We start from the raw sequence: 26,759 nt of genomic DNA on the forward strand, positions 1-26,759 counted from the left end.
GCATAAAGAGGGGTGTCTCAGTTAGAAGTTAAGATCTTCTTTTACCTCTGCATTTGGCACTGATGTGATTGCTGCTGAAATACTGTGTCCAATTGTGCTGTCCAGAGTTCAAGAAGGATGATGATGATGAGTTGGAGAGTGTTCAGAGAAGAGCCATGAGAATGATAGATGGTATAGAAAAAACATACCTTCTACTGATAGACGCAAGGAGCAATCTATTTAGCTTAACAAAGAGATGGCTTGGGCTGACTTGATTAAAGTCCATCAATATCTACATGGGGAACAATTTGATAATGGGCTTTTCAATCTAGGATTATGTTGTTACACCTTTCTTTACAATGGTTGGAAGCTGAAACTACACAAATTCACCCTGGAGATAAGGCCTAAATTTTTAAGTGCGGGTAATTTACTCTTGGAGCAATCTCCATCACTGACAATTTTTAAACCAAGATTGGATGTGTTTCTAAAAGATCTGCTCAAGGAATTATTTGGGGGAAATTCTATGGCCTTGGTTATACAGGAGGTCAGACTAGATGATTACAGTGGTCCCATCTGGCCTTGGAACCTGTGAAGAGGTTAGAATTGTATTAGGGATAACGCCTCATGCTTCAAGGCATGTTCAAGCAGGCTTCTAAACTTGCTCCACCAAATGTTGTGTGCTTATTCAGGCAAACAGGCGGTATATGAGTTTAGAGGCTCATCTGAAAATCTGGTACTTACTGTCTATTTTAGTATATTTCACTAAAGCACTCAGCAGCTTTCATGATGGGTTTCACAGCTTCTGTCTCAGAATGTGATCAACAGTCCAGATGCTACCTCCAAGCAGAGAGAAAAGGTAATTGTTCTTAGGGTAGGCTGGGAGCAGGTTCTGATTTGCATGAATATAACTGCAATCAGAGTCTAGCCTTGTGTTTGATAGATGGGGCCTGATCCTAAAATGTGCTGAGGAACTGTAAAATTTGAGAGAGCTCAGAACCAGTCTGGATTGGTCTTCATATGACTACAGAGTCACTCCCTCACAGATGTTGGCAAGGAAGTTTCTTTTTAAATCCATCCTCTTTACCATCCTAACAGGCACATTCAAGCTTTGTGAAAGATGTTTTCTTCATGGGAAAATAGCATTTAATTTGTGAACTTTGACAGGATTGTTTTCCACAGTTTGCTGTAGAGGTGAACAGTTCACTGAAGCTTTGATGCTCACCCAAACGCAATTATGCGGATTACTAACAGCAATTCTTAATTTTTAATTGTGTGCACACAAACCGTGCATTCATGTTTCACCATAGATCCAAGACAGAGAATAACAGAAATTTTTCAGATCCATGAAGCCCATGCAGGGTTGGAAAGGTCAGAAAAAGCTAGATTTTTTTTCCCCACACAGCAGATTCAGATTGACTGTAAAAGAGGTGGATTTACTACAATGACAAAAGGACCCCTTCCACTGATGTAGTGTTTTACACTACAACGGCACAGCTACAATGCAGCTGCTGTAGCATTTCTAGTGTAGACATGCCCAAGAAATTTACAGTCTAAGATGCCCAAACTTGCACTTTGATCCCTGTGTCTAGATCCCTTTGTCTACATAGAATCCCACTGTGGTCAATGGGGCTGCAGGGGTCAGGCTTTTTGGATTAGATTGCAGAATTGGGAAGTGTGTCAGACAAGAGGCAGTGGAGGGGTACAAAAAATGATGTGAAGCAGTTATGGGAGAAAGTATAAGAGCTAAAGCAATGAGGTTAACAGAAGCTAGCGTGGTGGGACACAATTTAAAAAAAAAAAAAAAAGATCTAAAATGCCTTTGTTGACTCATTTCTTGCGGGTATCCTGGCAAACAAACGTGAGACATACTTGAATGAGGAGTGCATAGTGGGAAGAGGGCAGGGAGGCTAGTTAACAGATAACTTTTGCTCCTTGTATTGGACTACAGTGCAGAATGAAGAGTCACTACATACTTTCTGGGAAACACCCTTTTCCTTACAGATTGTAATTGAATAAAATACTTTTATTGCTTCATCTTAAACTATCCATGATTGAAACTGACTGCATAAGTATCCATTTTAATCCAAACAATTACCTTTTTCAAATTAAAAATTGCCAATATATTTAGCAATATCTTCATACTAAGAATATCTATGTGGCTAAAGTGATCTGCCACATCAATGTTTAATATGTGTGTGTTTATCAGAAGCACAGAAGTACATCTTTTGGTTTACAGTATCTTTCCTTATTATTAGTATATTGCCTAATTGCATATGATTGATTTTATTGTCCTAGGTTATGCAAGGCATCAAGGGCAGGAAGACAGGCTGTGACTCTAAACTACTCCCATAACTATGCATGGACAGACAGCTGTAGCTCAGTTACAGCTCAATTGGATACCATTAATTGAAACTGAGAAATCAGATTATCAGCAGAAACAATTATAAATAGAGAGACTTAACATAAAGTCCTTAAATATTTTGTGTTATACTACACAAACTAATTGGCAGGAGCACACACACACACACACACACACACAACTAAATTTAGAAAAGCACAGAAACCAAGTGATTTACAGCTTGTGTGTGTGCACAAACAAGTCCCAGATTCTGCCCAGAGTTATAATATTAGGTTTCAGAGTAACAGCCATGTTAGTCTGTATTCGCAAAAAGAAAAGGAGTACTTGTGGCACCTTAGAGACTAACCAATTTATTTATGCTCAGATAAATTGGTTAGTCTCTAAGGTGCCACAAGTACTCCTTTTCTAGTTATAATATTGTGATTCCTTGACTTCAGTGGAGCTCACTTTCTCTCCCTTTCCTCCTGGGTCTCAGACGCACTCTTTCTCCTTGCAATCACAAGTTGGTCAGCTCCCCACTCCCTTTGCCTCTGCTTTCTCCCAGTTGAACCCCACTGCTGCTCCAGAGGTGTGGGCAGAGAACTATACTGGGGCTGTGCTTGCACCATCACTCCTTGGGGATACCCCCTGATTCTGCCCCAAAGAGGAATGAGAAGGCAGCCAATGTGCATGTGCCACTCTTAGCACTGCTGTATACTTTCAATGGAGGGAGGAGCTCTCAGGGACTGGAGTGTACTAGTCCTACTTGCTCCTCCATTCATGGACTGCATTTTATGGTACTAGTATATTGGATATGCTAGGAGAAGAAGTCAGCCCCTCCTTCTCCAACTGCATTCTATGGGACATATTGAAGGGGCTAGAATCTGTCATTCCTCCTTCCACCCTTTGTTGTACTGCTGGTGAGGAGAAAGGAGCAAATTGTCACCAAGGGGTTTTCTTTAAAGAAATAAAAGGGACTGGATTTAACAAGTGGGGCTTAGCTCCTTGTTACAAACCACCACCACCACTGAAAGGGGTGAATTTCACCCTTTAAGGTGTATTGTGGTGATGCAACCATGTTGGTAAAAATATCAGAATATTTTTTGCAGACCGAATGACACTGAAAAGCCCCTCACCAGGTTTCTTACACCATAGTGGTCACAGTAGACTCAAAGCAGTGAAAAAATATTTCAGTCAAAACAATTCATTAAAGTCACTTATGAAAAACATCCAGTTATTAGGCTCAATATAAGGCAAGTGAGTGCTATTCTATGGCCTATATCAGAGTAGATGATCTAACAGTCCCTTCTGGACTCAGGTATAGGCATCTCTTAATCTCTTCATTGACTATGATGTTTTACACCAGCTGATGATTTGCCCCTTTGCCTTTGGTAGAGCTGAGCAAATAATTTCTTGGTTTCATTTCCCCTTTGTTTGTGAAGAGTCGAGAAGCACCTTATGATTGTCTCAGATTGATTTGCTAGTCAGTCAGATCAGAGCTAAGTTTATTCTTGAACTGGTACGCTGTACTGTGAGCATTTAATATTCAGGAGCAGAGCTGAGTGGCTGGTCACCTACATCACATGGCAGGCACCTGATCAGAATTTAAGATTTGCCTTTTGTGATCATTTTCCAATAATTGTTTAGTTGTCTATTTCCAAGAATATTCCTGCCAGCAGACTTATTCACTAGAATATTTTCAGAAAATGAACATAAAAGGGATGTGTACACCCCCAAAGTGAATCTCTTGAAAAATATGAATATATGCTTAGCTCTAACTTTATGCTAACAATGGTCTCATGTTAAGGTACTAGTAGCTGAAAGCCTGTGCTGTTGCTTGGTTGTGGTAGTTGGGCCAAGTAATCCACCATTTCCCTCATACAACCAATGAAATTATTGCATGCAAGTTAGCTATAGAGTAAGGGTGGTGATTGATTGAGTTACCTCTGATATCAGAAGGGTCTAGAACTCTTGGCATGGAATAGATTCCTGCGTTACAGAAGTACACCATGGTGGTGTAATTTGAAAGCAAAAATGAGAGTGTTAAAATTGGATGGCAATAGATAAATCCCAGTAATGATCGAACCCGGTGATATGCTGAACAAAGAGCTCTTAACCATGCTTATACCCGTTTCCCTTACTTCACAGACTCTGACATTCTAGGCTTCAGAGTGACACACAGACAGGTATAGAGTCTATTAGGAATATTTCTCCTTTTATTATAGGCAGAACTAATAGAGACACCTGTAATGAAGGCTGCCCTACACTTCCATCATAAGACACTTTTCAATTGCTTACAACTTTTGCCAGAATGTAACCATTTGGGCTGCATAAGGGGCACCATCCTCAAGTGTGCCCTCTTATGGCCCTGAAGGCTTGCAGCTCTCAGCTCCCTCTGGCACCTGCAATCCTTTACTCAGAACCCAGAACAAGAGGCCCCCTTTGTGAGTGCTAATTTATTAGCTCCTTTCACAGAATACAAAAGACCTCCTTGTTAGCCCCCCAAGTCCCTTTTTCTGTCCCTAGGCAAGTGACAAGTTCAGGAATCTCTAGATTTCTGCCTGGAACTAGGTTATTATCCAAAGTCTCAGTCTCCATAATAATCATGAGTGCCCAGAACTGAATGATGCTTCAGACCAGCTATAGCACCCAGTCAGCTGCTTCCTAACCAACCTCTTTTTACTCACTCTTTTTGCCTGTCAGCTTGGCAAGGGGCAGGGGAATAAGCCTCCAGATTCTCTGCGAGCTCCTGTCCTTAAGAGCACTTCTCTCTTAACCGAGCACTGGTGCTCTTGAATAGGTCCAGGTGCTTGTTAATCAATTAACTGCCAATCAGCCACTTAGTCAATAAGTTGTTTACAAGTGGACCAAGATGCACTTGTTCCTCTTAATTTAGCCCACCACAAGTAGACTGGGCCCTCGCTTCTCTTAAGGGGGTCAGCTACCTGGTGGCAGGCTGAAATTGTCCATGCTGATGTCTACTTAGGCTGGGGTTTTCTGGAAAGTTTCAGAAAAAAAATCCAGACATTTCTGAGTGAGAATGGTGGGAAAAAATTTTGTTTTGCCCATGTTAACATTTTGTTTTTATAATACTTTGATTGATAAACTCTAGCAACTCTGTGCTTTGGAGCAAGGATTTGAAATTTGGCAGAATGGTCCCCCTGGTGCCTTTTGCTGTTTCTATGAAAAACTGCCTAAATAGAGACAAGTTAAAAGCCTTTGAAAAATCACAGTTCACATATGCTCAGCAGAGACTGTTTAGGGTTTGGCAGTTAAATTCTTGGAAAATTCCATCTGTACTGAACATACTCCAGCCCAGGGCTGTAGGAGCTAAGCAGAACTCTGTGCCATTGCTGTTCCTAGCAGCCATTGTGGCATTGGGCACCAGGACACAGAGCAGTGAGGCTGTTTCTCCATACTCCCACTGCTGGCATCCAGGCAGTGAGGAGGAGGAAACACCCTGATTCAGCTCTTGACCTGATGTAGGGGAGAAACTGGGACTGAGAGCTGGTGGGTTGGGGGTGGAGTCTGGGACTGGGAGCCAAGAGGTGAGAAAACAGGGGAAAGGAAGGCTAAGATCGGAGGAGGACTCCTCTAGGGTCAGAGGAGGAGAGTGGGACTGGCTGTGCTAAGAGACTGGGAGAAGGATCCTGGTGAGGAGACAGGGACAAAGAGTTGGGGCACGGAGACAGGATGAGGAGCCTGGGTGGAGGGAGGGAAGAGACTTGGACTGGCTGGGCAAGGAAACTGGAACATCGAGTTTTTTTGGGGGCAGACTGTGATGAGGATCTTGAGGAAGTGGGGGGGGAGGGGTGGAAGGATAGCTCAGTAGTTTGAGCATTGGCCCGCTAAACCCAGGGTTGAGAGTTCAATCCTTGAGGGGGCCATTTAGGGATCCGGGGAAAAAAATTGGTGATTGGTCCTGCTTTGAGCAGGGGGTTGAACTCGATGATCTCCTGAGGTCCCTTCAAACCCTGATATTCTATGATGTAGACAGGAATAAGAAGCCAGGGTGAAAAGAGATTGGGATTCAGATGGAGAGCACTGGAGGGAGAATGGGACTGGCTGGGCAAGGAGGCCAAAAGTGGAACAAGAAGTCTGTGGGATGGAGACTGGGACTGGCTAGGTGAGGGTACAGGGACTTGGAGCCACGTGGGTAGGGGGAAAGAGACAGGAATGGGACATGAACAGGTTGGAGGGAACAGGGACAGAAGGGTCTGTGGTCATGAAAGAACACTTCCTTCCTGAACCTGGAATGGAAACCAAGATTCCTGACTCTCACCATTTCTCTGCTGTGAGCAAATATTGATGAAATACACTGGCAAACAGTGGGTCTCATGCCCATCTAATGGCTGGTCCACACAGAGGATGACAATCTACTACTGCTATCAATTACTTTGTTAAAGTGCTTCCAACTGGTGATTTTATCTTGTGTTGTGATACTTGTTTTTGTTAAAGCCTCAGATATAGTAGTCATGGCATTACCTAAGAATCTCAGCTTTCACTTAAAAAAAAAAAAAAGTTTGTGGTTTTCCCTCCCAGTTATATAGAAAAGCTTGGAAACATGACCTGAGTGCCCTGCAAAGGCTCAGAAAACAGAAGTCAAATGAAAAGAACCCCAAATGCATTTAAAAAAAAACAAACACAAAACGTGATTTTAGGACAATCTCTTGATTTTTTGGGGCCCTGACTCATGCATTTTGAACACTTGAGGATGGCAATTCTGCCATTAGCTTGGTACCAGAGGTCTGACCTGTGGATCTAAAATTCCAGTCCTGCTGATGACCAGTGTGGGTATCATGCCACATAATGGCATTTCTATTTGCTTTTCTAAAAACCTAGAAAAGCATGTCCAAAAAAGCTACATTGAAAGAATTGTAAAGTTTCTAAGTCAAGCATTCAAAAGTGAGGAAATGCCAGCATTAAAGGTTGTCCATGCATATGCATTAACATACAGTCTTTAATTACATGATCATAGTTTATTTTCATAGGACTCTGCCTAGCTCAGGATGGACCAGCTGTGGGGACGAATCAGAGTTATGTAGTGAAGGAGGCTGTTGTCTGTAGGACTTCTGCCTCCTTTGTTGCATAAGTTGGAAGGTTTCTAGTGAATGAGCCAGGAGAATGCAGGAAGGGAAAGGATGGTCCCCTGGTTAAAGCAAATGATGGCACCTGGATAATTGCCCAGGAAATGCCAGAACTAGTTGCCCATCTTTGAAACATTGACTTTGCAACCTTACTATTTTAACATAGTTTTCTGGGTGTAATTGAGATATACACTGGGGCTGATTCTGCTCTCACACTGATATAAAATACTCTTAAAGTTACAGTATGTTATTCCACAGTGAGAATGGAGTAAATTAGATTAAGATTATATTATACAAACATCTCATAGACCCAGTTCTTCCTTGCAGCTTGTTCCAAGTGAATGCAGGGTAAATGGAAAACACTAACACTGGTGTGAGGTGAAAATTTTGGTTTGGTAGATTTACACCCAGATGCAAATGACTACATAGTGTGTGGGGCAGTGAAGATTCGAGGCCAGAAAGAGCATTTGGTTAGGATAGCATGCTCCTTCTTCTTCGAATGATTCATGTCAATGTTTTTCTTGCTAGTGTCAGTAAAAAGCTGTTTGTTTTTACCCTAGTTTCTGCCAAACTTCTTTTCCTGTCTCCTGCCTTGACTTTAGTTCAATGTTTTGCTTCTGTCTGCTGTTCCAGCTGGTAGGCTGCAGTTACCTCAATGAAAGAGGCTCTCTTCATACGCACATTACCTACACCCACAGCACTTTCCATGCACACACATGCTGTGGAACACAATAGTTTTACGTACAGGATGCTCTGCATCAAGAGGGCAGGTCACACAACCAAGGGCCTGGCAGAATCAAGTGTATTGCATGTTTTAAGGAGTAAGTTAGTTGCTATCAGTAAAAATCAGTATCCTGGAAAAGGAAACCATAGTCCCTACTTCAGCAGCAGGAAGGAATCTCCCATCCTGAGGAAGAAAGATTACATTCTCTCTGTGTATGATGCCCTGGAACAACTTCCCAAATTACAACGCATGAAAAGTTCCCAATTTAGTATGTTATCAGGGTAAGACTATTGAGCTGCATGCAGAATAAAGAACTCACATTCATTATTATTAAGAAGTCTAATTTTAGTAACAACTATTCTACTTGACTCAAAGGCAGAGCTATGTTAAAATTGGATAGAAAACTGAAGAAAGGTCATACCTACCTATGCTTCTTTAGATATAATACACTGTAATAACAATGTGATTAAATAAAATGGCCTGTGTTGATGGAACTGGGAGTTGAGTACATTTCTCTCTCTATATATATATAGATGTACACACTAATATGCACGTGTGTTTATGATTGAATTTTACAGGATATTTTGATGACTCTCAGTCTTGTCGATGATTAAGTCATGTATGAGGAAGGTAGAGACACCAGCCTCCTCTTTGGTAGATAAGTGTCAGAAACCCCAGCTGTCCAGGCTGTGGAGGTTGTTGAGAGAATAATCATGGAGAATAATCTTGGGAGAATTGTTCTGGACAGGCACCGAAAATAAAAATATAGAAACAAAGGACCACATGATATGAAACTCAATGGCGCTTCTGAGAAGATATTTAGGGGGATGTAATCTGGTCACCATTTTTAAAGGTGTCTTCCCAGGTTTTGTATTGTCATTAGGCCTAAGTAAAACAAAGAATCCCCCCCCCCCCCCGCTGTTCCTCAGACGTTCTTGTCAACTGCTGGAAATGGCCCACCTTGATTATCCCTACAAAAGGTTCCCCCCCGCCCTCCTGCTGGTAATAGCTCACCTTACCTGATCAGCCTCCTTACAGTGTGTATGGTAACTCCCATTGTTACATGTTCTCTGTGTATATAAATCTCCCCACTGTATTTTCCACTGAATGCATACGATGAAGTGAGCTGTAGCTCACGAAAGCTTATGCTCAAATAAATGTGTTAGTCCCTAAGGTGCCACAAGGCCTCCTTTTCTTTTTTCTGCTACAAGAGCTCAAAGTCTTTCATATAGTCTTTCCTTCATTACAGAAATTGTCTACTCTTTCTGCCTAATTTGAGAATGTTAAGTCAAGCACTTGAAGATGGAAGGTATATACCTACGGCTTGTAACAAAGCCAATGACTATTAAGGTTGGCTGATTAAAGCCATGGTTCTTGATGATAAATGGCTTGGAGTGTAAGATAAAGCAAAGGTACTTCCAGTGAAATCTTTCATGCCATAGAAGAGGAAGCAAGATTGGCAAATTTCAGAGAGGACATAAATGATAGTTATTGGATGCTATTTATAACCAATGGCACAGGAAGCTAATTAGTTGCTTTTCATTTGCACTCAGTAAGCTGAATCTGATAAGACATACGTTCATACAAGGTTTTCTCAAAAGATAAATAGAAAAAGGAAGCATCATCATCACCGACATGTACACTACCTCTAATGTCAATACTGAGTGAAGTCAGAAAGGGAAATTAATTCAGTTGCCACAAACTATACAAATATCTATTGGAAAAATCACTGCATTTCATTACCTTCGGAAAAGAAATGTGTTCTATGTAGGAAAAAAAAAATCATATATTGGATTCAAGGTACCCTGCAATATCAAATGAAAAAAAATTGGACTTTCCAGAAGAAGCAGTGATTATACACTGTTGTAGGAGAAGAAAAAATAGATTCAAAATTTTTACTTATGATATGAAATGAGAGACTGGAATAGAAATGCTATAGCAAGATGAATGAGAAGAGGTGCAAAAAGCTTAGATAGGAGACTTTCTTCTTACAGTTTTCATGCATCAAATTACTTTTTACAAGAGAAACTGGTAGGAAATACATTTTCTGCTTATATATTATGTATGAAGGTAACATACATCTGTTGAGTATATTTGATTCTTCACTGCCTGGTGCCATGCATTGTCATTTACATCTATGCAGAGTTTGCATAAAATGCTATCTAGTGCAAATTCTCCACTCACTCCCATCATCAGTAGCATTTTGTACCTACTATGAGTAGGTGTAAATGACTACACAGGATTCAAGGTGGTAGATAATCAAGCCCACATCTTCTCTTGTCCTTCTTGTTTAATATTAGACTAGTGCTTAGGAAGAATTTTCATTACTGGAAAATGGAGGCGAGTTGGTCTATGCTCCTGAAGTAGTTCTGTTCTTTATGAGAGAGTGGGTCACAAGCCCTGGTCAAGATTTTCACTGAATATGGAATGCATCTCTACAGAGAATTTCAGTCTTATTTCTCTAGGCAGCTGTCAAGAGAAATGCAGCCACAGCGTGTCCCAAACAAATGAATGCAAAGCATTTTCCTCAAATTTCAACTGATTTATGAATGCATCAGTGAATTTTTAATGTCATTAAAGATTTCAGATGAGAGAAGTCATTCAATAAATCAGAACAACAAAACGATTCAAATGAGAACATTTTGGCTCAAAAAAATGTTATTGCTTTTGATGAGATTACATTTTAGCCTTTCACTTCAGCTAACATTACATTTTATTCACCAGGATTCTATAAACAAAATGCATTCAGTTAGGATGATGACTAAAATGTAATATTTAAATCAGCACAATCTATAACAGATCCCCCATAATAAAATATATTATCCATCTCCTTTAGCAATATGCAGAAGCCAACATAAAGCAGCTGCAAGAATTAATTTTCTGAGTTGGTTGACATTTCTGAGCTGACTGCCTCTTAGAGAAAATGATCTCATTCTCCAGCAGACTAATGACAATTGCCAGACTGACAAAACACACTCTGGTAAGATTCATTGCCCACCCAGCCCTTCCCTTTTTGTTGCAGTTAGAAACTGACCCAAACAAAATCCTGTATCAGAATATCAAAATCTGTGAAAATTCATATTTGGACTTACATTTTGGGACTATTTCTAGTGATAGTCAGTGGAGATACTGGTAGATTTCAGTGGAACGCATTAGCATTTTTGTGTTGCTTTTTTACAGGAGAGAATTTCACTATGTAGAGGGCCCACACCACGGCTATGCACTATTTAAGGGCTTGTCTACACAGTCAGTTAGAGCACAACATCCAGGGTGCATATCTACAGTGCTCGAGCCTGCCACGGCCTAACTAGTCATGTGAAACCTGCTAATGTGCACTAAAAGTTCTGTAGCGTGCTTGGACTTACTGCTGTTTCAAAGAGCAGGACGTCAAAATGCACTACAGAATTTTTATTGCATCATAGCAAGGACACAGACTTACTGTATGGCAAGCTAGTCTGCTATGCAGTTCAAAGGAAGCTACAGTGTGACTAAGTCTCCATGTGGAGAAGCCCTCTGTGCCGTTTACATCCTCAAAAAGGGGCTTGTGTAGGAAATAAAGTGGCGCATAGGCCACTTTATTAACAGGAGTGGATTGCATTCTTACTGCACCATGAAAGGGACAACAATTTTTGTGGGGAATCAGCATAAAATATTTTTCTTGTGTTCCAGACAATTTAATTCCCCTAAAATTTTGCTTTTCTGCAAATTTTGAGGAGGTTACTCTTTTGCTTGGTAACAGGCAAAAAGCTATTTTCCACTGAATTTTGTGCTTGTGTAATTTTGTGTGAAAGTGGCTTATTTTTTAGTTCTCTTTTTATAGGGATTCATGAAAACAAGTTTACAATGAGCACACAGGACACTAGGTAGACAAAGCCCCCATCAGACACCACACTGTTTCTTAAGGCATGTGTACACTACAAATTTAAGTCGGCTTGTGTTAGGTCTACTTACAGCCACCACAGTTGTTCATGTCCATGCTGCCTTCCTTTTGTCAGTGGTGCATGTCCTCATGAGGAGCACTTCCACTGAATTAAGAAGGGCAATGTGGGGGGATTGAGGGCCCAGGCCCTCAGCTCTGTGCAGCTCCCTGCCGGCAGCCAGGTTCCCTCTCCTCCCCACAGGCTCTTGGCTCCCTGCAGGAGCCCAGCAGCTGCCTGGGTTCCCGATGGGAAGCTCCGAGTCTGGGCACAGGGAATCAGGAGCCTGAGGGGCAGCTGGTCTCTAGCTGGAGCCTACCCCAGGGTGACAGCCCAAGCTGTAAGTGGCTTTCTTGTTAATTTCATGGCTCCAGCATGAAGGTATGAAATTGATAGCTACCAGCAGTTGTAAGTAACCCACAGTGTCTACATGGGCACTGTGTCGCCCTAACTACATCGACAGAAGCCCTACACCTCTCATGGAAATGGAGTTATGTCAGTGTAGTACGGCACTTACATCAGCAGGAGCATGGCTGTAGTGTGTACACTGACATAATTAAGTCTACGTAAACTGCCTTATGTTGACCTAACTGTAGTGTAGACCAGGCCTTACTTTGTGGCCTAAGGTCACAAACTCAGGGAACAGTGAGTAACTGGTCAACCATGCATCTGTTGTCTCACTCAGCTCATACAACAGATTACATGAAATGGGCCAGATTGTCCCTAATCAGAGGCCTGCATTAGGGATTGTGTGGATCGGTACAATCCCAGTAGGAGCTGGGCAGGGTTGTGTTTTAGGAGACAATAATCCCTCCCTGACATGGGTGGCGCAGAGAGCACTATCTCAGAGAATGGTGTGAATTGTACCCCTCACTTTGAAGCCAGCCAGATCCACTGACCGATCCGGAGGATAATCAGAGATGTAAGGCTGGAAGTGACCTTGAGAAGTCATCAAGTCCAGGCCCCTCTGCTGTGGCAGGACTAAGTAAACCTAGACCATCCCTGACAGGTGTTTGTTTAGCTGGTTATTGAAAACCTCTAGTGTTGGGGATTCCACAGCTTCCCTTGGAATCCTTTTCCAGAACTCTACCACCCTTGAGGTTAGAAAGTTTTTCTAATATCTAATCTAAATGGCCCTTGCTGCAGATTACACCCATTACTTGTCCTTCCTTCAGTGAACATGGAAAACAATTGATTACCAATCTCTTTATAACAGCCTTTAACATATTTGGAGACTTATCAGGTCCCTCTCTGCTGTTATACTCAGCTGGCTAACTCCCTTAGTCTCCCAGCTGCCTTTGTCTCACCAGCCACCTGTCTGGTGGCTCCAATTCCTCTCATCTCCCTGTTTTCCTTGAGTTGGAGTATGTCCTCTGTGGGACAAGTGAAATCTTTGCACTCCCATGAGTGCAGTAACTGATCATGCACCCTGCCAGGCAAGGTCCAGGTGTATAAAGTGGAATGGGTTCCTTGTGCCATACTCTTCTCCCTCCTTTGCCCTACAATGAGTGGCCAAGCATAATCACATAGAAAATGTGCAGTGCGGCCTTGTGACAGGGTTGGGGCTCACCACCACGGCACCTTCCGTTGATAACTCTGGGAATTAACTCAGTCCATGTGGAGCGCCCTCCACTGGTGGTGTGCAGTCTCTCGCCCTCTGTTGGCATCCAGACCCACGTTGCTCCCTTCTTGCGGCATCCTCTTCATCTCACTGCCCTCCGGTAGTGCCCCCTAGTCCACGCTCACCCCCTTCCGGGGGCAGGGTTAACAGCAGACTTTTTGCTTTACCCCAGCCGCAGTGGTCAACCACATCCCCAAAGTCTAACCCCTCCTATCAGGGGTCGGGTGCAGTCTGCTATGGCCACTTCTAACAGACAGGTGTAGTACAAGGGGGTAGGGGGGAAGACCCAGACCCACTCTCTACTCAGGGTCCCAGCCCAGGGACCCTCTGGCAGCAGCCTCCCTGCCCTCCTTCGCTCCCCTTGTCCGCCTCTCCTCCCTGGACCACTTCCCCTTCAGCCCCCTTGCGGGCCCCAGCCCCTTCACTCAGGAGACAGACCTTCTCCCTTGAAGGTGTAAGAGAGACTGCCTGCCTCTTGCCTGGGCAGCCTTTATATAGGGCCTAGCCTGGCCCTGACTGGCTGCCTCTTGCTCAGCCCTGATTGGCTCCCCACAGGCCCTCTCTGATTGACTGCCTGCGCAGCTGCTCTGGCCTGCTGTAGCACAATCTGGCCTGGGCGTGGGCACCGCCCCACCACAGGCCTCCTGCTGAATATTGCTGCTGTTGCACTATGGCAGTAGTACCCCTTCTCCCTGTTCAAATTTCAGCTCTGAAATCTGGCCCTGTGGCTGCTGACACATACAAGATTAGAAATCATCCAACAACCAGCCCATATGCTAGGGTTGTGAAGTGAATTTCCCCCCACCCCCCACACAATCCTTCCTACATCAACAAATAAAGATGGCAGTAAATTGAATACCAGCATTCCTGTTGGTCTGCCAATAAACACAGGGTCCTGCACAGGGTCCTGAGTGGGTATAATGGAATTAAGATCAGGCAAGACATAGTGATCAACAGGATAACTCTGCTGCAGACAGCAGCTCCAGAAGGATGAAAAGAGCATGCAGAGATTACATGAGAAGACATAAGTACAGTTTCACAGACTGAACCAGAGCAGCTCTTCAGGGAAGTGGCTATGTCTTCATATATGTTTGTACAGTGGGGCTGTAGGCTGCTGGCATGTATCTCTAGCCCAGGAAGGATTAAAAGCTCCTCCTAGATCTCTTTCAGGCCCTTCCTGGAGGATACAATTCAAACAAAAAACCCTCACAAAGTAACACAGAGCAAAGCTATTCTGTCCTGACCCACACAGGCTCCAAGGGCCCAGAGGCCTTTCACTCTGTGCCTATCTCTCTACTCGTTGGGCAACCTCCCTCCTGCAGCTCTCTTCCCACTGTCTTCTTTCAGTCCCTTATAGGGATGTTGTGAGCCCTACCTACCTGGATCTGACAACTGGATAGGGCTCACTGGCCCCCAGCCCTTAAGGGGCATACCACTCTGTTACAGGGTGCTGTTCCTGAATGGGGCCTTTGGGCATTATTGCAATAACTATAAGTACCAGGAGGGTTGGACCCTCCCAGCATTGTCCTCATGAAAGATTGCACTCTTAATGGAAGCATCAGTGACCTGTGCTTGGCACTCGGTGAGTGGAATGAACAGCTGCCACTACATCAGCAATGATTCTGAGAATGAAAAGCAGAGAAAGAGAAATGGCAGCAGTAATGTCATCAACACGTGTTTGAAGGATGTGATGCTGCTGGTGCAGTTTTTGCTCTACCTTCTCAGTAATGGACGTGTCTGCTGTGACATACAACAACATCTGGGTAAGATAGATTCAGCTCTACACCACCGTTATGGGTCCCAACTCCTCACTGTCTCCCTCCTCCTCCATCTGAACAGCCCTTGCACCCCCATTTTTCCATATTAGTCCTGAATCCTCAAAGGAGATACTATCCAGCTTTCCAAGGAAGGAGACTGGAAAAAAGACACCATGAAGACCTATCAATCAGTATTGCTCTAGAGTTGGCCACATGGGTATTCTCTATTCCTCAGGAGCAGAGTGCATTGCCAGAGTACTCCAAACCACTATCAGCCAGTCAGAGAGCAACCAAACTCAGATCTCCTGAGCCATAACTAGACCACCAGACTGACAAAATGGTATGGGCCTTTAAGAAAAAAATAAGAGGAACTCACTTGCACATTTGGGGTAGAGGAAAACAAGGTTGTTTATAGCAATTGTGTCAGAGAAGATATTAGACTAACTGTTTCAGTTGGAAGTCCCATTGTGCACCAGGAAACCCTCATGTATGATGAATACTGAACATTTGCACTCCTGAATCCTTTACACAAAATCAGTAATTTTCCTTGTAACTTACTTAAAAGTCAAGCTGTTTATAAATGTTGATATAGCGCCTTTCACAAGCATCAAGGCCCTTTACAGAATGACAAAATGTATCTGTCTATGCAGTTTTTACTATGCTCATCACCTTGGTATCTGAACAGCTTATAAATCCAAAAGATGCTATGAATGATCTCTTAAACAGGGACTGTGGTACTCATTTCATCCACTGCTAATGCCACTAGCATGGCGGGAGGCAGGGTGGCTAGGTGTCCGGTTTTTGACTAGAAAGGATGGTCAAAAAGGGGAACTGACAGAGTCTAGTCAGATCGACTCACCAGACAGGCAGGCATCACCTGCGCCAGCCTCTGCTAAGCTGGGGCAACCTCTTACCTGTGTCAGGCAGCTGCAGCTCACAGCCCTGGCTCCGCAGGCAAATCCCTCCTGACCCAGACAGAGGGGAGGGAGCGGGAGAAGAGAAAAGCAGTGAGCGAATGGGGGGCGGGGGGGGGGGGAAGAGAAAGAAAGGAGAGAGAAGAATGAATGGGGGCAGGGACTTCGGGGTGGGGGGGGGGAGGGGAGAGGTGGCCTGCTGGAGTGGCAGGTTTTTGAATATTACAAAGTTGGCAACTCTAGAGGGGGCAGCCATTATAACAGCTTCAGCAATACTACATAAATTAAGGACAGGAAGTGAAGAAATATCTTCTCCAGTTAATGTGACAGAGGAATTTAGGTTGGCAGAATGTATTTATTCATAAAGGGGGCAGAAGTCATTCACCCCTCTCCTTCTGCCCCATACGGTTGCACCTCCACTGTCCACACGCTTCTCATTTCCCAGGAGACCTATAAGTATTGGATGGACAGCCTTCATTGAGAAAGATTTCTTTGGTGCAAGAAAGTCTAGCACACAAGAACAGGAAAACTTGAAGCTGTTTCAAGGACAGGTGGAAATTCTGATCTTATAGTATTCAGTAACTCTAAGAATATCCTTCACTCAATAAAACAGCAGAGCTTCCTTTCTCTCTGATTAAAGGAAAGGTTTTAAATTGCTCAGGTAAAAAGAACTATAGTGATGCCTTCCTAATCATAGATAAGTATCAGCTACTTCTGATCTGCTATATTGTCAGCTAAGTAATGACTCATTTTGTGCATTGTTCTCCCAGTACTGAAGACAACAGAAGAGTAAACCTTATCCACAGGCTCCTGTTACACTTAGACATTCCTCTCAATCAGAGGCAGGCATTACGAAACCACAGTTACTGCATTCACAAATTAAAAGGAGAGAAACAGTGAACATTTACATAGGCTCTTGATATACCTATCTGATTGTCCCATTAAACTTCAAGGCTGTAATGGAACATTTGGTTGGCTTTAAAAAAAAAAAAAAAAAAAAGGCAAACCTAGGAGACAGATGTATTAAGTGGGCCTGCAAGCCACATTAGTGACTGGAAACTATTTTTCATTTTAAGCCTGGTCCCATCCCCTTTTTTTATAGATATAACCTGCACCTTTTTTTAGGGTGGGCAGGATATAATTTTTTGCAACCTCATGTTGCTAATGCCATTCATATGCTGCTGAAAGATCAGAGAGGTCAATAGCAGGTGAACCTTCTTGTATACCATAGACCACTCAGACTGCATACATCACTTTTATGCTACTCAGACAGAATCCCCACCAGCCAGAGAAATGGGAGCACAAATTGTGGCTCAGTCACCATGATTTCCCAGTACCCATGGCCACAATGGTCACTATTAAAGAGTCAGCATTAGCCACCGGTTACCACACACTTCCATCTGAGATACCACAATTCCCCTCTGCACTTAGAATGGGAAATCTCATCATCCCCCCAAAAGGGCTATACACAAGATCCTCCTCATGGCTCTTCCCTGTCCCAGAGAGATGAAGTAGGAGCGGTCCAATAAACTGGTGATCTGTGGCTAGGGAGAGGGAGGCTGAGGAATTAGATGGGTAACCAGAATTCCACTCTGCTTCGGAGACTCCTTAGAAGGGGGCTTTTGGGACAGCCACTGGTTTAGAAGCCCCTAAAAATGGTGTTTGAATGGACTTGTGGTGCCCAGGAGCAGGAGGGCCCTGGAAGTACTGCAAGAAGCAGCACCTCTAGGTATATGGCTCTGAGCTCCTGGAGAAGCCATTGGACCTGTGAGCCTTGAGGGCTGAACTGCTCCCCATTTGGAGAGGGCAAATCTCTCTTCCAAAATGGAATGATTCAGTGAAAATTCCATGTGGAATGCCTGAAGAGCCCCTCCCCCACAGTTCTATTGCAGGGATATTTCCTCAGGAAGGGGTGATTTAAGTCTATGGTAACTGTGTGGGAGTTATTGGCAAATGCCAAGTTTTTAATAGCTACTGTATATATAGAAGCACTGGTTCAGCCTCCTCTACACAAACTCCTTGTATTTTGAAGCATGCTCAAACATGAGCTCTTCCTAACTGGAAAAGAGTGGTTCATAGTTCTACCCAATCCTTTAATTTCTTACATTTGAAACCAGAACTGATGTCACATCATCTGCTAAATTACAGGATTAGATTTCAGGTTTCCCACTGCTCAACTTCATTTCCACTCTCTGCACTGGAATAACATAGGAACCAGATATGCCAGATTACAAAAATCTGTATGTGTGTCATTCTCACTTTGCTGTCACATTGCATTTTACCCCCGGGTTATAATACATATCCTGTTTAAGATGAATTGGTTCCTTAGTGTGTTCATTTTCAGAGATTCACAGCTAACTAAACAAACTGCTGAAACTTGTTCTGCAAGTTTAACATGGTAACTGCTATCTCTTGCTTATACTGCATAAAAAAAGTTTTTAAATGTCTTGTTCCACAGGATAAAAAAAAAAGAGGCAGAGCAGTTTTGAAGCTACTGTGTTACTAGTGCTCTCTATGCCGCCAACTAGAGTATGCTTTACTGGCAAGAAAACAGGTTATGGTTATTTATATGCAAACATTCATTTATTTTCATTTCAGAACTGCAAACAATTATTTAGATAACCAGTAGTGAAAGCAAGTAAATTTCCACCTCAATAGTTTGCTTCTACCTGAGAAGAAACTCAAGCAATTTTGATAATGCATTATGTGTCTACTGAAGTAATTTCTCTGTTCCTGGCTTTCAAAGAAGATTTGTAATTAAATAACTGTGGAGGAAAGTATTGAAGGGAAAACATAGCAAAGAGTAGAACATGTGTTTGGTATATGAATGCCAGTATGGATGGTCACTCAGGCAGCAATGCCTAATCCTGCTTTATAACATGGCATCTGTACACTGTCCAGGTTTTGCATGCATACATCAGAGTTGGCAACACAATGGCTTTGTAGACCTTCAGTTTTGTTTGACAACTAATGCCTCTGCACTCTCACATTTGCACGTAGTCTGCCATAGGCCACACTTGCTTTGGCAATTCTGGAATTGGTTTAATCGTCGGTCTGAACTGCACCTGACAGCATACTGCCAAGGTAAGTGAACTTGTCCACTGCTTGGAGGGTTTGACCATTCACTGTGATAGGCTCTACATAAGGCTTTCCTGGTTCAAGCTGGTACATCGCTTCTGTCTTCTTGATGTTGATTGTGAGACCAAAAAACGTGTCACAAGCTGAAGAGAAATAGTCCATGCTCCTCTGCATGTCAAACTCTACTCCTTGGACCTTTATCTTGTTATGGTGGAGAGGCGTGTGTATCCCAATGACCCTCAGAACTTAGTCATCTGGAGTCTTGTACTCCTGGTAGGTCCACCCTTGATGAACAGGTCTGAGGTGTGATTCCAGATGAAGCACAGTTCAAACTTCTCAAGACAGGTCAGGCTACGCCTGCTACCATAAGTAACAGTAGACGGTACTACCTGCGACTTTTGACCAGAGTGGACAGCTACACCTGGCTCCCTCTAGAAAGATTTCTCTGATGGACCAAGCAATCAAGCAGATATGCTTATCTCCCCAGCTATGAAAGTGGATGGTAAGAACTGTGTAGCCAGCCTAGGGCATCAGTTCAGGTGCAGTAGGACTTGATGGCCTCCTACCGCATCCAGACCTGTCTCCAGCCGTCTTGACATTGTTGTGCCAATGGATTCAGACAGGCCTGGATGAGAGAGAGGGCAAGACTGTACAACTTTGTCACTTAAATCCAATTCACGTGCTAGTCATGACATCAAACTACTAGACACCTACAAGTCTCTTTGACTTCAGGATTGGGTCCTAAAACAGCTAAACAATCAGACTTCAGTTTCTGAAGGTGATATTACCAGATAGTAGTAGTAGCACTGTGTGGGGTTACACAATCTGCTATTTTTCCCATGAGTGGCCTGATCCTATAGCCCTTAATCATGTGAGTAATCCCATTTAAGCTATTCACCATTTGAATGAGAGCCGCGGAAAATTGTTTATGGAAGCAAAACTCCTATGCATGTATTTATGCAGGCAAAACATCCCATGGGAGTTCCTTGGGTGCCATTCACCTCTGTGCAGAGGCTCAGCACAAGCCTTATGCAATACTTAAGGACTCAATTGGGATTTGAACAGTGCAGAGGCTGTGTGTTCAGAGATGAACTGCACCCAGTATGCCCATGGACTGCAGGATTGGTTCCGTCTGATTAAACAATGTACAAAACCAAATCAGAAAGATCAAGGAAAAATATTTTTTTAAAAAGAAAAGTGCTCCATTGTTTTCTCCTTTTTTGGGGGGAGGGGAGCTACAATGTAGTTGTAAAGATTAAAAATAAAGCAGTCATAAAATTATTTTACTTAAAAAAGATTTTGATTAGATTTTAAGAAAAGTTTCCTTTGAACAAACAAATCAGGGGAGGGAAATACATTAAACATTTGAAAAATAGGCACCTAAAATTCCACTTCCTTCTGACTTTGTTTTGCATGTATCATTAAGAAAAGGGCTATAAATGAATAGGAGACTCATTCATAATGAAATATGATCAAAACTAGATTTATTACAAACGATGCAAAAGTTCAGGAAGCCATCATTAGGGTGTGCAAATTGAGGCCTGCCATTCTATTGAACTGGTGAGGAGTGTTCCATTCAGCAGAAAGGTAGGGAGGCAGAACTCTGTCTAGCACACCAACAATCATTCTTATCCTCATTATAACATGACCCAAGGCTTAGCACAAAACTTTTTTTGCCCCAGAACATAATGAGCTTTGTACCATAATGTAAGTGCTTGAAATTGATTTGACCGCAAATGTTATAAAAGTATCAGATCAAAGAAATCAGCAAACACCCCAAAATGGGATTAAAATGTACTTTCAAAATGGGAAGTTGTGGTGCTATTAAAAAAAAGTAGGAAATATATCCCATCAGGCATGTTGATCCTATCGTGTTTATTGTGGCTAACTGTATATCACTCACAAACTACCAGAGAGTGCCAGATGAATCCAAGGATCATTAGTGAGAGGAATATTCTGAATCCTGATTCCATTTCAATCTCATTCCGTAGTGCTTTTGCATTGGTCCTCTATCCATGTCATGGGGTGCACCCCTCCTCCCTGCCATGCTAATTTGTAAAACAAATTTTACTGAATGCCATCTAATCGTATTGCCATAGTTACAACCAAGAAATCGAAGATTGCTGCACTGAGCTGAAAATAGCTGACTTTATACAAGAAAAAGGACTAATTCTTATGCAAAGCTCTGTACTCAAATACAATCTCTTATTCAAAGAACAATGGGAAGTTTGCTCTTTGGAAGCACGACCTTCTAATGTCTTTTCTTTCTCCAACACTATGCTGCAAAAAGGGCTGAATGAAATGTGTAAAAATGATGGGAGGTGTGTATCTCTGAAGCCCAATGTTCAGAATACATATTATTCAATCATGAAAAAAATTAAAGCAACAGTAGCACCTACCTTTATAAAGGACAGAGTTTAACCATTCAACTCCTAGTGACTTTAATGGGTGTCAGATAGCTAAAAACCTTGCACGATGCTTTAAACAACTAAGGATAAGGGGCTGATTTAAGCCTATAAAAGTCCAGAAATTCAGCATTTAGGCTGAAGTTCAGTTCTTATTCCATTTCTTCAGACTTTTGTATTGCAGTAGTTTTAGTACATTATGAAGAGGATGGAAAAATGGTGCTGCATATTATTCAAATTATCCTTGATTCCAGTGGTTGAAGTTCCAGAGAAGAAAGGGCCAAATTACCCCACTCTGTGCAAAGCTTGTTTTGAAAGCTCTGTGTGTAGAGATTCTTTGGGGAGACAGATGTGGGAGAAGAAGTACTCTCCCCCAGGCTATGAAGTGCTAGTGGAGTACCTGGGACTGCAGCCAAGGGACTATTGTAGTTTCTGCAGTCACTGTAGCCCCCCACTAAGTAGGGGATTTGGTCCATGGATCCAACCCCTGAATGCAACCAAAAGCTTGCATATAATAAGGGAGGAAAAAATAATGAAAGGAAACTGAGCAGAGAGGAAAAGAAGCGGCTGAAGGGCAAGGCCAAACTCAGAGAATAAAATATATGTCTTGAAGAGAAGAGAGAGGAATAAATACTCTTAAAGAAAAAAAGATTTAAACAATTCCTTTAACATTAAACATTTTAGATAGATAATAAAATAAGTAAAAAATACCTAGCATTTATTTAAATCTTTTAGACCCCAAAGTGCTTTACAAAGGTGGTCAGTATTTGTGAGTAAAGCGAGCCACCAAAAGAAGGAGCCTTCCCTCACCTGAGGATAAGATAGACAGATCTAGGAGTAAAGAAAACAGATAGTACTGTTGCCTATATAAGTGTAAGATTTTAAAATCCCCTTTATATTTTATTATCATAAACAATACTATTTTCTTGTCGGAAGAAATCTGGTTACACTATGTGGAATAATCTAACAGCTAACTGAAATGTTACTGTAGCCAGTTTAGAAAATTATGGGTTCAATTCAGCAAGAGGCTGAGCACTTCCTGAAGACAATAGGAGTTGAGGGCTCTGGGAAGGAGATCAGTACCTCACAGGATCAAGCCCAAAGCTAGAAAATTGTCTCAGTTTTATTCAGTGCAGTAGCACATCACCACCCTCAAGTTCTATATTTTTGTGCTAATAGCACCACACTTCACGTTTTAAATCTCTTTCATAGTTCCAAGAATCCCACACAGCAAAAGGAAAAGAGACCAAAAGTTGTGAGGCGCAGGCATTCCTTTAAATGTGTGACGCAGTACGCCAAACTTTCAAACTAAATTGCTTTGTGCCCAGCCTGAGTGTGTGTCCCTAAAGGGGTATTTCTGAGTATAAAAGGAGTTGATTGTGCCCCTATGGGTTACTTTGGCCATACAAATCCCTTTTAATGTGCACCAATGTATATTTTTGAGTACAAATGTAAGATATCAGAGTGGAATTATGGGTAGCTTGGACTCAGTAGATCAAGAAAAAAAAATCATAAAATCATGCAGTAGTGATAGTAAAATCATAGGCATAAAGCTATTTTTAATGAAAATGGTGCACTGCACCGAAATGATTATTTGGTGAGAATATATAGTACCATTCTGTACATTCCTTGGGAAACTATTGCATGGTATGTATTAGACTGTGTTTATATGGGAAAGTTATACTGCTTTAACTTAAATTGGTTTTTAAACTGGTTTAGTTAAACTGAAATAAAAGTATCCACAGAGGGATTTAAGAGTGGTTTACTTAATGCTTTAGCTTAAACGGATTCCTACTTGGTTAAGCTAACCTGAAATAAACCTGTTTTAAACTGAAATAAGAGTGGGTCAGTTTAAATCAGTTCAAAAACAATGCCACTTTGTCAGGCAGAAAAGGCCTTAGAAATCTGTCTGTAGTTACACGTAATATGAAATGCTACATAACATGAAATTCCAAGGCAATGACAAAGGTTATAACAGTTATTGCCATTGTAGGCAGTATCAACCAGTGTTTGGATAGCTGTGCCTTGCATATTCACATCGAGATAACATAATGACTAGCCAGGTGTTGACTTCAATTTCCCAGGTCTAAATGAAGTCATCCCCATGATATTGATTTCAAGTAGCTTTGGTTTGTTGATGACTGCTGTCATTAATTTATTCACAGGGGTGAAATTCTTCCTCACACGGAACCCAACCAAATGAGTTTTGTGCTGGGAATTAAGCAGGTGACGGGAGAGGAATAAATGGAATCCCACCTTCTCCACCCCCAGCCCACCTCCCAGTCTGCTGCATGGTGCAGGGCTGCAGCACAACACACTGACTTAGTTTCAGACTTTTGGCAAGAATTGTGGCTGCTGCCCTTCAGAACTCCCAATAGGGGATTTCACTGTAAGCATAAATCCAGTGGCCTGTTTGCAACCTCCATCCATGTTGGCCAACTTCAAGCCTTCAGAACACAAGGGCTGCGGAAACTCCTTTGTGCATCTACTTCATTTTTGCCATTTCAATTAAGGCAGCTGGGGGGCTCCCATGGCATAAGGATAATGTGGAAGGGGGTGAAGTTTCCTCAGGAGGTATTAGTGAAAGCCCCTAAAACAAATAAGAGCTGCTTAGAAATGTTGTTGCATTTGATGGATGGATTAAAAATGGACTAAGATTGCTTTAATTTCATGAAAAATTAGCTGGAAGCTCTAATTCCACAGATGTTTACATTTATGAAGATAAAACAAACTATAATATGACATTCAAAGCATTGGGTGGGGGGGGGGAACAGTGAGTTTCTTTATATTTTATTAGTCAAAACAAAAATTATGAAACTAATCTTTGAGAATGTGATAAGATTTATCACATTATGTAGCTCACCCCTTCAGGATAATTAAATAGCTTCATTTAGGTTTTACATATCAGAGCTATGGGAGAGAGTGAAACAGATGTTTGGATAACAACGGGTAGCTATGCAGGCTCTTCAAACATTGAGCCAATTATTCATGAATTTTTAGTAGCACTTTGTATTGTAGAGACTTTAATTACACTGTTACTGCTCTGACTAGCATTACATACACATGTATATGAAGGAAGGGAGAAGGGGCATTAAACTGAGGAATAAGACAGAGTGAAGATTAATTCTTTACCACAATATTCTGTCCTGAATCACATAGTTAGAAATAAATCTTATCCTCCCCTCTCCCCATCTTGGCTCAAAAAGGAAGGAAATCTCTATTTTAGACATTGTGTTCTCTGTATTTACATAGTTTTTATTTAGAAACTGAGAGATTACTTTTTTTTAAATACAGACTCCCCTAAGACACCAATCCTGAAAACATTTAATCACGTGTTTAACTTTTCACAGCTGAGTACTCCTGTTGAAGTCAATGGGATATTCATATGTTTATAATTAAGCACATACAAGAATGTGTGCAGGATCAGATCTAAGGGCCTATTAATAACTAGCTCGTATGAGGGGTAAGCTTAGTTTTCATTATGTGTGGACAAAGCTGCCTCTGACAAGTAATAGGTGGATTTTCACTTAACGGCTTTCTTCCTTTGCATGCTCTGTGTCTTCTACTGTAAATGACAGGCATTCTATACTTGCAGTCAAAATAGACTTTTTAAAGATTACGAGTCTTCAATAGGTCCAGATATGCAGTTCTAAAACCTGCTGATTGCTGCCATTTTAATATGGGGTCTATGTAATCCTACTAATAATAAACCTCTTGACTCTTAAAGACTTAAGGAGCTATATGTCTGGTCTCATAACCATTGTGAAAATGCTTGGAGCAACCATTAGCAATATCATTGCACTCCATTGTTACAGGAGTCATTTCAGAGAGAATGTTAGGAATCACTTGTAACTGAGTGCATGGAGACGCTGAGGAAGGCTTTACTTGAGTCCATATTTGCTAGGAAAGTCCTTTTGCAAATAGTACTGCAGGCCTGGTTCTCATTTACACTAAAGCCTCTTTATATGTTGCAGCAGTATAAAGTAGCTTAGTGTAAGTGAGACCCAGATCCAGGGACTTAGATCTTTGGGATTCCCCATGAAAAACAGCTGGGTAGTTTTGAATTAGTTTGGAGGTTTTATGTTTAAAAGAGGTGAAAGCCCTCAGTGGACTTGCAAACTATTAAACTGGTGTTTATCAACTTCTCTGAGGGCTTGTCTACACTGCGAAGTTGTCGACAAAACTTTTGGCTTTCCCGGGTACTTAAAAAAGCTCCCCCATGAAAGACAAAAAAGTTTTGCCAACGCAAGTGGCAGTGTGAACGTGGCTTTGTCGGCAGGAGCACTCTCCTGCTGACAAAGCTAACACTGCTCGCAGGGTTGGAAGTATTTGGTCGGCAAAAGTACCAACAAAGTATTTACACACGCTGACGTTTAGTGACAAGGCTGTGTCGACACAGCCTTGTCGCTAAAAGCCGCATGGTGTAGAGAAGCCCTGAGTATCGCTTTTGAGTTTCAACTCACCATGTCTACACTTACAGCACTTCAGTGGCATAGATGTACCAATAGTGGTGAAGATACTATGCTGATGGGAGAGAGTGTCAGCATAAGAAAAAAAAACACATTCCCGTGAGCGGCATAAGCTATGTCGGCGAGAGAAGCTCTCCTGCTGACATAGCACTGTGCACACTAGCACTTATGTTGGTGTAACTTATGTTGCTCAGGGGGTGGAATATTCACACCCCTGACTGACATAAGTTTTGCCAAAATAGGTGGTAGTGTAGACATAGTCTCAGTCTCTGAAGATATTCTCCTGTAGAAGGTTGTGTGTGTCTTAGTTTATTTGAGAAAGCAGGAATTTGCAGGGCCAGAGACTCAAAATTGGGCCAGTATATGGAAGCAAAACAGGCAAATTAAGCTATTGCACTGCCCTCATAACCAGGGAGTTCTTCAAAACAGAACTGGTCTCAATTGAATGTTTCTTTTTTGTTCATGCTTAA

At 42.1% G+C, this 26,759-nt stretch overlaps 1 long non-coding RNA gene across 1 annotated transcript; it reads left to right on the forward strand.

Moving 5' to 3' along the window:
* Positions 1-26,127, forward strand: LOC122465884. Its single transcript, XR_006291010.1, has 4 exons — positions 1-14; positions 1,391-1,397; positions 6,647-6,649; positions 25,972-26,127. It is a non-coding gene; the product is annotated as an uncharacterized LOC122465884 (long non-coding RNA).
* The last annotated feature ends 632 nt before the right edge of the window (positions 26,128-26,759 follow it).

The sequence above is a fragment of the Chelonia mydas genome, chromosome 5 (genome assembly GCF_015237465.2).
Source record: "Chelonia mydas isolate rCheMyd1 chromosome 5, rCheMyd1.pri.v2, whole genome shotgun sequence".
NCBI classification, from domain to species: Eukaryota; Metazoa; Chordata; order Testudines; family Cheloniidae; genus Chelonia; species Chelonia mydas.